The sequence below is a fragment of the Zosterops lateralis genome, assembly GCF_965231275.1.
Source record: "Zosterops lateralis genome assembly, chromosome: 3".
NCBI lineage: Eukaryota > Metazoa > Chordata > Aves > Passeriformes > Zosteropidae > Zosterops > Zosterops lateralis.
This window is the reverse complement of record NC_139764.1, coordinates 21,034,871-21,048,539: the sequence shown is the minus strand read 5'-3', so window position 1 is coordinate 21,048,539 and position 13,669 is coordinate 21,034,871. Positions and strand designations below refer to the sequence as shown.

Below are 13,669 nucleotides of genomic sequence, written 5' to 3'. Positions count from 1 at the left end.
TTAAAAAAAACTTCCTGAAGAATCTGCAAGTCATTTCAAGAATGTGACATAAAACCACTCTGAAGCTGCAACCATACAACAGCTTCAGTTAAGTTAAGGATTTGTTTTACCACCAAGGACACATTTAATATTCCTTCTTTAAAAATGTATGGAAAGCACTGAGATGAGAAGCAGGTACTTGCATAAAATAGATCACTTAGTAACATCACAGTGAGGTTGCCAAAAGCATAGGTTTGTATGCTTTCACACACAGATAAACAGTTCAAACTTCAGACTTCCTGAGATATTCAGAAAAACTTAATCCACCAAATAGAAATGAAATTTCCTGTTCCTCAAAGTAGTAAGAGTTGTTTACTACTACACAGTAGTAAGATTTGCTCCTTTCAGCCATGAGGAATTTGGAGAAAAGCAGAATAACCAATCTGCAGTTGCAGAGTAACTCAAGGACTAAGGAAAGGTATAGACAAAGATTCTGTGTTGAATGCAGCCACAAAAGATGAAATTTATGAAGTGTCACCAACCTTCAGACTAGGTGCACAAATCTGACTTCTAGAGGTACTGAATGTACCCAATTTTCCAACTGATGCTAAAAACTTCTGGTAGCACTACAATAGACTCAGCAGCAGCCTAAATGTAGAGAAACCCAACTGAACTAAGTTCTGAAATTACTTTACACAGTAGATTCTCTGAGGCTGAAAAGAAGTTGTGGCAGGCTTTGGGAGACTGCTCGTTGTCTGATCTACAGCCTCAACCACAAAACCAACTTTTCCCAACTGAGGCTAGAATGGAGGATCAGAAATCAGGCACTGAAGTCAGAACTCACTCAACTTGAATCTGAAGGGAGCAGTAACAGGACTCTGGATGAAGAGAAATGCTTAAACAGACAGTCCCTTTCATGAACCAAGGCAGAGCACACACTGAATGTGCCTTCACAACTGTATGGAAAAGGGGGCAAAGCCACAGTGTTGGGAATAACAATTTTTTTAACTGCAGCATAGACTCCTGAGTTTACAGATGGGAGAGAAATATAAAGAGACATATTTACTGTTAGTAAGGTGATTCAAATGTGAATTTCTAACTTTCATTTGTAAAGATCTGAATTTCCATATATATTCAGTCACTTGTTTTTGTCTGTGCCGTAATGGGCTCTGCTCTGAGTAACAGTATCAGACAATGCTTTGGCACAAGGAGCACCACCCAACGACAGTGATTAGAACAGGCTTTGTATTTATGCTGACTTGTATAAAGGTTTCTATGACAATTCCAGTCTATATTAGCAGATAAAATGGTTTTCTTCTGCATGGGGACTACTTTAAAATGAAATTTGCCTAATTTGGTTTACACAAAGTGGGTAAAAATACCAACACAATCATTCCTCATCCTCCCCCTGTCCCATCAAAACCAAACTACATTTCCCTCTGTTTCCTCCACCTGCAAAATATATTCAGTGCTGAACAAAAGATGATGATTAAGTTCTTCAAAGTTAAGGAGGGTTAAAGGTCACACCTGCTATCAAACTGTTTTGTTTTGAAAAGCATGCACTGAAAAAACCTGGGTACACCCGGGTGAATTCCAGCAGTGTAACCAATCCCTTGCAGCTGTTGTGATGACTCTATTATATTGGTCAATAGGAAAAGCTATCCCTGAAAACTATGCCCCAAAATTCTTTAGCTATGCTCCAAAATACAGAAATGCATGGCAAAACCAGACCTTTCCCACTTAATTAATGTTGCTGTATCTAATTTTTGAAGTATTATAATTTCATTGAGCCAGTTTAAATTACACCATCAGCCTCCAAAAAAAAAGAGTGTGGACAAAAGAGTCCTTATCAGTTTTCATGAGAAAGAAATGGTGAATTCCACTCTTTTGCTGGGACAAAAGCCAAGTTGATCTGTGTATTAAATTACCTTTGTACTTGGTTCTCACAAGTCTAATAGAAAAAAGTGACAATCACAGTTGTTTGTGACAAGACCAGCACAACCAAGTTACTGCACAAATTGCAGTCACTGATCAAAAATCTAATAAACACTTTGCACCAAGAGGGGAAAAAAGGAAAGAGGAAGAAAAGGACAGTCTCTGTTCTGGCACCATTTACTGCTCAATATATGCTTTGCTTCATCCTGTCCTTTCCTAGTGGCAAGTTTTGTCTGAACATCACACAATCAAGAAATACACAAAGAAAAGATAAATAGACTGGTTAAACCCCCCAGATGTTTCTCAGTATGAAATGTATTTTGAATGCCCAGCACACTTCTGTGTAACATGCTGAAAAGGAGGAATAGTGTCTTTAAAACAGGCCGCTATAATATCAGCAATATCAGTTTACTCTAGGAAATAACTGAGTATCAGGAGGGTTGATCAGCTTTGGACTGGACTACTACAGCTCTAATTATAATAATTATTTCCAGCCTAAATAAGCACTTAACCTCAGTGTTTCTACCACTACTTTGAACAGTGAGGTAGTAGAAAACATTTGTTTCTTTGTGTACAAACCTACTTGAATAGGGACAGTTCACAGGTATAAAAAATATGATTGCATTACATATTTTTCCATCTGAGAAAGACAATGACCAATGCTTGAGTTTCCTGGAGGGGAACACACTGTGCCACATGGCAACATCCTGAATTTGGGCTTTCAGAGAAGCCAAAGTCTCCTTTTGAATACAAAACTGAAGAAGTTTTCTCATGGAAGTTAGTAGGGTGTATCAGAGAGGGGAGTTTGGTCTTAATTTCAAGCATCACACTGGAAAACAAGCTTTTGGAAATCCTGTATATTATTAAATCTACTCCATAACCTTCAAGTCACCTGGACATCACACAGCACAAAGCAGTATTTCAAAACATGTTCCTCAGCATGGGACTGAATAAAATCACTATGGCTGATTTACTTCATATGCAATGTGTTTCATTCCTCTGAAGCATTTTAGGGAAGCACAAACCTGAATGTGTCAGAAGACAATAAAATATCTAAATTCTTTTTCAGCCTTTCTTCACAAACCTAAGTTGTGAGAAAGGTATCAATGTAAGGAACCCCTTGGCCTCACACCCCAAGGAATCAATGCTTCCTGCTTCCTTAGTGGGTGCAAGAACCCCTGCAGAATGTAGCCATGAAATAGAAAATTAGGAAAACAGACTGTGTTTTGAAGCATACTTTGAAGAGTTTTCTAGCTGTTGTGAAGCACCCATCATCTCAAAAAAGTGTTAAAAAAGCAGCTATCAATAACCTAAGAGGTTGAAAGAGATATTAATATGATTTTAAATAAGAACATTCCTGCATACACTGACAGTAATGTCAGTTGGGGTTTTTTTGAGTCCGTTAAAAAGCATCAACACATTCCAAATATTATCTTTGTACTAACTTATCCAAATATTACCTTCCTAAAATTCCTATTACAATTCTGGATATTGCCCTGGCTAAACATCTGATTTATGGAATTTCATTTAGCTGCAATTAATTTCTATTTCATCATGTGCAGATGTAGACTGGAACTCGGACATAGAAGGGCTTTTCCTCTATTTTTCCTTGGAGGAACAACAAGCCAGTTAGACTTAAAGCTGAATTTAATGCCTACCAGCCTGACATTTTTGGCACAAAAGCACTGCCTGAGATCGTGCCCTATTTTTAGGTGTAAGGAAACAACAAACAACACTGGATAAAGGTGAAACTTGTCAGTGTGTGCTTCTCCTCTGCTTCATTCCTGGGAGACAGGAACTAAGGGAAGCAGAAGCTGCTCTCCCAGCAATGATATCCAGCACCAGTCATTTTGATGCTGAGCTGCACAAAAATTTAAAAATAAAGGTACAGCTTACTGATATGTATCATAAGGGATTAACAGTATAGAATCATGAGATGGATATCCTGAGAATAGAATATCCTGAGATGGAAGGAGCTCATCAGGATCACTGAAGTCCAACTCCTGGCCCTGCACAGGACAACCGATTCATTTTGCACTCTTGCTTTCACTTAAAAATTCACTGGAGTCAAAAATGGTAGGTTGCAATAAATAGCTGTATTTACTGAAAAAAAAGACTCTCCTGTCCAAGGATTATGAGGTGTTTAACCTCAATGCTCTACTTTGCCAGAGGGGAACTATTCCCTTTGTTGGTAGATCTGGTTACCAGAAGTGATAAAACATAGCTTTTTGTCATTATTATACTCCTGGATAAGCTAAATCCCTGCAGGATAGAATGAGATATGCATCATATTGTACATTCTCCATCAGAGCATACAATACAAACTAAATCCTTGCACAGGAAGAAAAGCCTCATGTTTTCAGAATGTCATTGACCCGAGAGAACAATCTGAATTGCTCCTAAATAACAAGCTAGCTTTTGCTGTTTTATCAGATGTAACACCTATGTGCATTATCATTTTAACAACCACTCAGACAACAAATCCAACAGATTAAGTTGCCAAAAAAGTTTTTATAAGCCTCCTAATTTTTTTTTTTTTTTTGCTATGATGAATAGTTTGCCATTATTTTAATCATGAATTCTATCTAGATGTTTTTTTAAACATGCAGTATTCATTGTATTGCTTGCACTTAGCTTTACTTGTTTACACCTCTAAGGAACAGGACAACCCACAGCAAAATGGTTGTAAAGGAGAGAGACAATTCAGTTTTCTAGTAAGTTGCTTTTTTAAGGTTTTATTAAAACCAAGAAGAATAAAACTAATTTTCATGGGCTTTTTCCCCACATAAAATATCAAGGAATAATCCAAAAGGTTTTTCCATTTTTTAATGTCAACATTAGCAGGGTGAAATGATCTGGAACTAACTGCTATTTCATCCCATTAAAATGTGTGAAATGTCAGTGTTGCAGCTTTTCTTAATGTTGTACATATGATTATTCTTTTGCTTAAAATGAAGCAAAATGCAACTTAATAGACATTATTTGGTAACTGAATTACAAACGTCAATTCACATTTTTACAGTTGAGACACCAAGCTTTATAAAAGCTCTTATCTGCTTTTCCTGTGTTCCAAGCTACCTCTTCAATTCCAGCTGAGCATCTGCTCTATTTTTCACAGATAGGAGCAAATAAGGTTGCCTTTCTGTGAGGAAAGCTATTGTAAGGAAGGCGTTAGCAATAAAATCATTGTCTGAGTGATTCTTGCTCTGCCTCATTTAAATTTAGCATAAAACTGTAAGCTTTACTGCCCTACACCATGTCCACTGGATAAAACCCCATAGAGTGGGGCAAATCCTATATACTTAACTAAGCCAGCATTTCACTCACTTTCTTTCTGCTATGAAATCAACATTAAACTTTATTAACCTACTCTGCAAAAGTAGCAGGGAGTTTTGACATCTCCCATGGACAAACTTCTGGCAACAGGGAAATATGTTTCCATCAAGGCACAAGAGATGGGAAAAAGTCAGTGTAATCCTATTAGCATCCTAAATATCTGTATTTTCATTTGGAACTTTAGTAACAGTACTGGGAGGAATGTCCTAGGAAGATGGGTTGAGGGCTTTGGACTTGTCTAATTTGGAGAAAAGGAAGCTGAGCAGTGACCTCATTGCTCTCTACAGCCTCTTGAGGCAGCAAAGTGGAGAGGTGATCCCTTTTCCCTGGGATCCACTGCTGGGACACGTAGGAATCAGCTCAAAGCTGAGCCTGGGAACTCAGGGACTGGATATTTCTTTATCTAGAAGATGGTCAAACACCTGAGCAGCCTCAGGAAGGGCTGATATCCCTGTCAATGTTCAAGAGTCCTGTCAGTGCTCAAGAGGCGTTTGGACAATGCCTTAAACAAGATGCTTTAACTGGGTCAGCCCTGAATGCGTCAGGCAGTTGGGTCAAGTGATCCTTGCAGGTCCCTTCCAACTGAAATAATCTATTCTATTCTAACCCTGTATTACTCATTACATGCTAAAATTAAAACTTTTACAAATTTAAAATGTAGAGGTGATTTGAAACTGAAACAATCCTATTATAATCATCTCCAAGGCAGAGAAGATTGTTGGGTTTTTCTTCCTCTCCTTTTCCTCACTGCTTCATAGGGATGGTATCCACATAAGAGCCCAGGATTTACTGACCAAGTCTTCAGTTTAAGGTTCCTTAGAGACCCATTTTTGCAATACTGACTTCTAATGTCTTTCCTCTTTCATCTTCAACAACTGACTAAATATTATCAACCACTAGGAAAGCTGGCTCTTTTCCTTTATGGCACCTGCTTGGTTCACTTGTCTTGAAAAGGAATTAAATCATCTCTGTCGGAAAATCTGAGAGCATGCAAAGGAGCCAAGTCATACAGACCCTCCAAACACTTTTCTTGTATTCTTCTTTCCCTAAACTTTTCCCCAATGAGTGTAGCCACTTTTAAACACTGCTCCAAAACTGTCAATAAGATTGCCATCAAGCATACTTCAACAGGATTCTCTCTGCTTTAAATGGCAAAGTTTATACACAATTTAAAGTATACACTTCTTCAAAAGGTTTAATTGAAGCTATATATATTTATATTCCTTAAACTTCTGAAGCACTGAAGGCAGGACCACATAGAAAATTGCCTGGCAAATTAAACAAAAGTTCTGAACTATTAAAGAGAAAAAAAAAAAAAAGCTTAGTAAAATACCACCATGAATCATTATTTGAAAACAAGCCAACAGCTAATTTGGAGCAGACTAATATTATTTCAAGATCCTTCACAAGTCTAAAACCATTAGTCTTTTCTCTTTTCTTGGTAATTACAGTAAAATTAATAGATATGTTCTGGGATTTAAATGATGACTAGAGTAGCTTTCAACATTTTTACTGGCAAAAAGTCCCTTCCTTAGAAATATTTTATTTCAAAGCTGTTTTTATTACACTTCCCAGTTGAATGGAGCAACACGAGGTCATGGCCACATCTTGTATTTCTCTGACAGACAGGAAATTAACATGACCCAAGGAATCACAACATACACAGAAGAAAAACCCCATCTCATGGTACCAATGAGAATGAGAATGTCCAAGAGCGCCTATTTTTATGATGGTATCTCTCCACACAGGCTGAGGTGCATGTTCTTATAGGCATTAATGACTGACATTAAGCACAGGGAAGTTTGGCTCAGGAGTAGGGAGACTTGGAGTGTCATAAATCACACCCCAACTGGTATATGCTTCAGTCTTCCTTCCTGTGCAGATAAAAAACTCTGTGATTTTAAGTCACCAGGAGGTTCAGTTTTGCTCTCAGAAAACCCCCTTTGACCAGAGAGCTTTTCTAAAGATAGACTAAAAGCATTTACAATTTCTCAAAATTATTCATCTAACTTTGGGGACAAACAATAGTTTTTATCTTTCTGCATATTTAATCTCTTGCAGCAAATGAAAATACTGTTACTTAAGGTCTTTGTTCTAAATTTACTCAAGTGTTTTTCTTCAGTGTTGAACTCCTGTTCCAGTATCTGTGAATTTAGTAATTTAGAATGCTGTAACTTTTAAATTATATAAAATAAATGTGTATTAAACATAATTAATATGTAAAAGGATTTAATATGTAATTGCACAAAGAAGGCTCTTCAGCTTTTGCAACTGCTAATGAAAACTTGTACATATATAATGCAACATTATCTTCTGGATCTCCTGACATGAAATTTGTTTTGTATGCTCAGTAACAAGAAAGCAAAAAAGGAAACATTCACTGAACATTTAGGGTTTTCAGTATTGTATCTAAGACCCCAAAAAAGCGCTCTAGGATTGAACAGACTATAAAACAGGTTTAATATAATCAAAGCTGTTCAGAAAAACATTTGTAAAAGTTCATCTATTTGACAGAACAAACTAAAGATCTTACAAACTGGAAATGTAACATAAGAATTTTGAGGCAAAGGTATCCCATTAATACGCTAGGAAACATGGGTGAAGTGGCAGAAGTGATGCAAATAAGCTTTTCCAGTCCAGTACACAAATCTATTTATGAATTTACTAGAAAAGAACTAAAACACACCCTCATTTGCAAATAGTGAGGCTAAGCTGTCTGACATATCATCAGGATTTCTATCTGTAACTTCCCTTACCTCCACTGATCTGTTCGTGGTACCATATTATTTCTATTTTGCATTGATAGTCCAGGCTTTAAGAGATTTCTTTATTCAGTAGAATCTCACTGGAATTTTTGTGTACCAAATTCAATGCCAAATTGCTCAGGTACCCTCTAGATTTCCCTTTTGCACTGTGTTTGGGGTTTTGCTTTGTTTTTCTGTTCAAGCACCACTGACCAATTAAATGCACGCACATAAATTATTACTCACTAGGAGGTAAAGACAACACAGAAATATCAGAGAAGAAGAACAAGTGATTTTGGAAGGAGTTAGAGACAGAGACAATGGTGGTAACTCATAAAGAGCTTTCTAAAGGTGATGTTGATCATTCTACACTTTCCCCCATCATAAGGAAAACTCAAAACTTTTAAGCAGGAATATGCAAATCCTTCAAACCCCATCTCTCAAAGACTGATGAAAATCAGGTCATGCATAGTTTGGACTCTTGTTGTTTGTTGCCTGGTATGTCTCATTCACATTTGAAGTTTACTACAACCTCTTACTAAATTAAAAGTACACAAAAGCAACTATACATCCTCAAAACATTCCAGCAAACTGACATTATTTTGGATGTTGTGGGTTCTTTCTAAATGTACAAAAATGCTCAGTTTTAAAAGTCATCTCCAACCCCACACCAATTAGTCCTTTTCCAGGACGAGCACAGCTGATGCTGGTTTTCCAGTCAATTTAGTACAAAAGAAAAGAACCGTGTTTTTTACGGTTTCCCTCCCATTATCAGCATTACATCTTCTAAAGACAGCAGTTCAAAGCCCAGCAGATTGCTGGTTATGAGCGAGCTCTTCTGTTGTTCAGGGAAAGGTGAGGGATACAGGGCATGGGGAATTCATCTTCAAGCACACACAGGACCTGAATTCCCTAAGGAGCAGAACCTGCACGGCAAAATACAGCCAGGCTGGTGCCCAGCTGCACTCAGACCAAAGCAGGAACCTTCCAAGCTCCACCTTCCTAAGGCAAAAGTTCTTGATTCCAAACAACCTGAACTCTAGACAAACACTAATGTTTAATTAGTACAATTAAAAAGCCTGCAAAAATCCCTTGGACAGCCCAGAATGACAGGGGTTTTTTTAAGTGCACTTAGTACTTTCTTAGTCATGCTATTTTTAATTTACTCAGCCACCAAATTATAAATGGCATTTTTATTTGTATTCTGGTCTCTGTGTCAGCCCTTTGTTTTCAGCTTTAGAAAGTGCAGCAAGTTGTTTGCACAGCCAAAAATGCACAATATTTATCATGCGAAGAGTACATGAATTAATAAAACCAGAATAAAACTTTAAAGGTATCACACTCAGAGATCATACAAGACTAAAATAAAAATGTGTGAAAATGAAGAAGCACAACTCAAATTAGACTGACATGAAAAATTATTTCAAAGAAAGAAAAAGGACCAGTTTATTTGGTCACAGGGAAAACCCACTTCTCCACATGTGCACAAGAGAGAACCCCACATTTGGACTCAGATGGATGCATGAGATGGCTTCACATTCCTTTTTTTTTTTTTTCTCAACTACATCAAAATCCCAAGTATGCCACTGGGTTGTTAATGCTTAATAAGAAAGGAGAACTCCTCTTTTGGCACAGAATAAATGGCTTAAATGAGAACAGAGCCAGAATTTGTATTGTTTCAGGAACTCCTGATCTATAGCATGAACCAAAAGATTTGGAACACCCCGAACACTGAATGAAATGATGGTAACACCTTTTGCCTTTTAGTTGCTAAAGGTTGGCAAAACATTTCAGAAATCCCACTTGCACAAACCTGACCTCAAGATTTCTTCTTAAAGATTCCTATTTTTAATCTTCCTAGGGGGAGGCAGAAAGGCTTCCTTATTATTTTTTAAATTGTTATATGCATATGTATTTTGTACAAAAGACATTAGTATGCAATTAATATAAAAAGTGAAAATGAAAATATCTTTTAATGCAGCAAATACAGGAGAAGCTAACAACTTTCAAAATAGGATAGGTTGTTAAAAAAAGCTCAGTGGAAAAATTTTTGTGAACAGTGCATGTTGCTGAAATGAGGGTATTTGAAAATATTTTATACGCATGTATACGCAAAATCAGCTCTGCAAGCCACGCAGAATGTACTAGATAACAATTATCCTTTTCCTGGAATCAAACAGGGAACTGTTTCATAACAAAGTCTTGTTATTAAGATTGGTATTTGGCAAACATTCCCTTGCTTTAAAAAAAAAAAAGCAAGATATTTTTATTTTCTTCTGGTCCTAATATTTATGCCAAATAACTAGAAGGAAAACTCTGAAATGGGTAAGAAGCAGCTGTAGTGTTCTATCCTCACTTCACAGCTTTTTCATTTTTATAGAGTTTTGTTTTAAAGTATTAAATAAGTGTAAGTATTCACGTGTATCTGCAGTACTGTTTGAACAGTGTGTGGCACAGAATTCTGAGACACAGCAGAACCCAGAATCCCAGAACTGCCACATAAATCTGCAATGCCAAAACACTTCAAAAGAAGGTTTAAATCTAACTGAAAGCAAGATGTACAATAAGTCTGGATGCTTTACCAGTTTCCTGACGCTGTTTTTTGCCTTCCTTAGAATATAAATTGGTCTAGCAAGCAAAAACTTTGAATCCAGAAATTTAAACTAAGCTTTGGGAGCTAAAACCTCCAAAGTAGGCTGGTGGGGGATGAGGAACAATTCTTAAATTTTAGCCAAAGTAAGGATTCTGTGGGGCTTTAAGCAGATTTTATTTTCCTGTTCCAGCTTGAGATGATTGCATGATCGTGGAGAGATCATCCCATATATCCTTTTAGACTTCTTTTTTAACCACAGATAATTCAGATGCTTTTCAGAACAATTTTCCTTACTTGTCTGCTTTAGTCAAAAGCATTAACAGTATAGTCTAATAAAGTAAATAACAGTGGGTGACACAAAACAGGTTCACCTTGAGCCAAGAGTTCTTGCTTGAATTTATTGGTTTGATACTGCAGAAGTGCAAGCACTGCCCACACTGGCAGTCTGGAGCATCTTCCTCAGCAGCACCAGCAGTTCCTTCACAGCTCCCTGACCTCTTCTGCCCTATCTTTTGTCTCTGAGTCCACAGATCTAAGTTTTTAAAATTTTATCACCAGAGAGATTCCAGCAGAGTTGGCATCAAGATTACAAGCATACAGGTGGCTTTTAACTGGTGTTTTCCCACTAAAAACTTCCCATACGTGTCTGAGGGAAGCAATCCAATTTGGTACCAGAGATACCACCACTGTTATTCCACACCTTCCACAACCCTGAGACAACTTCCTGAATGATCTCCACACATCCTTCCTCTTCCTCTCCTATTTACATGCATACATTCCTATAGGAAGAAGAGGTTTTGAAAAATACCAGGAAAGATTGTCAGAGTTTTCTGGCTTTTTTAAAAATGGTATTATTTAGTTCTCCTAGAGAACTATGCAACTGTTCACTATTTATTTTATCCTCCTTTCATCCCATTAAGCAGCTACTGGGCTGCACAGTTTTACTTTTCCCTAGGGGCTCCTAACTCTAGTGCTTCCACTCGTTATGAATCAATCTTCTTTCACAGCCTTATTTGGTTGGTTTTCCCAATTTCTAATCTGTCCTGGCGAAGGCTGCTGATGACTACAGAAGCAGGTGGCAGCAAAGGAGGGGCACTAACTAGGTATCTTCCAGTGTGTCTAAGCCCCCAGGTTTCTTGAGATTCATAAGCACATTCCAACAAAAAGAGATACTTCAGCATGAACTCTCCAAAGGGGCAGGGTAGGGGTAAAAAACCCCCATCCAACAGTACTGAAGAGAATTAAATGTGCCATGCTCCTACACAGGTAAATTTAGAAATGGTTAGAAAGCAAATCAACCCCTTGGATAACTCTATTTTGATATGGAGAGATGGCTAGAATTTCCCAGGGAGTGCTTGTGTGGTCAAGATATTGTGGCCACTGAGAAAAGAGGTATGAACATGTTTACATGAGCTACTTCTTAAATATATGCACAAAATAACACAAGAAACTTTACTCAAGATCTTCCAACCTTAGAAAAACATCTAAAAATCATCAGAATCATTACGACCAAATGTCGTCCTCTTCTACCTACTCTTACAATAGCATTCTTTACCACAATTATGCTGCCAAACATCAACCACTAAAAATATTTTTTTTTATGCTACAGAACTTTATCACCAACCTAAAAAAGTTAACAGTTGTCAAAAGTTAACAGACTCTCAAGATATGGTGGATAGATGACGTTTCCATGTAATTTAGTTAAACTTCAAAGCTGAACACTCTACAACATTCCAGATCCAGCCAGCTTTAAGAGGATAGGACAAGTGTGGCATTATTTCAATCTGTCTTTACTCACTTCAATCTGCAATGATATAGCAGAGCCACATTCCTTTAATATTAGGTCACTGACAAATGTTAAGCCTTGGGCTTCAAAACCTGACAAAACCTGTTGTGCTGAAACAATTGGTTACCTGCCCAGAGCTGTAAGCATCAGTGATACAGTCTGCCAAGAGTGTTCACTCTGCTCTATCTAATCATATCTTTTCCCCTGTTTTAAAATTGTAACAATATTTGAATGCATTTTTTAAAAACAGAAGCAGCTAAATTAAGTGTAGTTTGACTACATACTGAATTTAATTAATGTATTGTATGCGAACCTGCATTTTAAATAACCCTGTTAAAATACGCACATTTTATAAAGCTGGATGATTTCCAATGAACCTTGTAATAAAAATACCTGGAGAAGAAGCTGCTGTGCAGATTATAAGCTCAAACTGCAATAAAATTAAAAGTGTGGAGCAATGATCACACTGAAATATCACACACCTAAAACTCCTCTGTTTACAGGAAGTTACCTGAGCACATAAAAGATGAATACACATTTTTTTCTCCTTTTTAGCACTGCCAAGTTGCCACAAATGAGGCAGTTTGCTTCTTCCTCAGTGCACATACATCCACCTGCAATCCTGCATCCAGTCGCTCCCAGTTTTTACCATCTCCCAACACATCTACATTGACAGTGGCCTCCCTGGGTGATAACTTCACAATACAATGTGAAGAGACTATGCTATTTAGACACATCTTGTTGAGTATGGAGAGAGAAAAGAAGTCTTTGGTTCCATGCTAAGTGACAGTCAGATCAGTATACATTGTCCATTAATGCAGCCATGGGCAGTTTACAGAGTGAAAAGGCATGGAAGCAGCCCAGTAATCATTTGACAGGGATATGCAGGGTATGCTAACACATAGAGCTGATTAAATAAGTATAGGTGCTTTAAAGGTTGGATTGCATTGATGTTTTGACTGCTTGCAGTAAGACAAACCAATTATCATAAATCATCATTGATAATTTCTATACATTTTTGTATAAGTGTATGGTATGGCAAGGAAGTGCAAGATGAAAAACCAGCATCTTGGCTCAAGAGCCCAATCAGAGCAGTTCAAACAGTTTTTGTACTTGTGAAGCGTGACAGAAAACATTACTTTATCATATCCAGAAGAAATTTTCACTGTTTTTATTTCTAGACTAAAACCAGAAACCCAGACTTATGGATGGCATTTGTTCCCTTCCTCATGACTATGGAATACAGATGAAGTTTAACAGCCCTGCTGCATAGAAAGAAAAACAGTGGAATCAATG

At 37.3% G+C, this 13,669-nt stretch overlaps 1 protein-coding gene across 7 annotated transcripts in view; it reads right to left on the bottom strand.

Annotated features, from left to right (window-relative positions):
• The window catches only part of DISP1 (dispatched RND transporter family member 1), an 85,805-nt gene that overhangs the window by 16,463 nt on the left and 55,673 nt on the right, over positions 1 to 13,669 (bottom strand). The window lies entirely within an intron of this gene.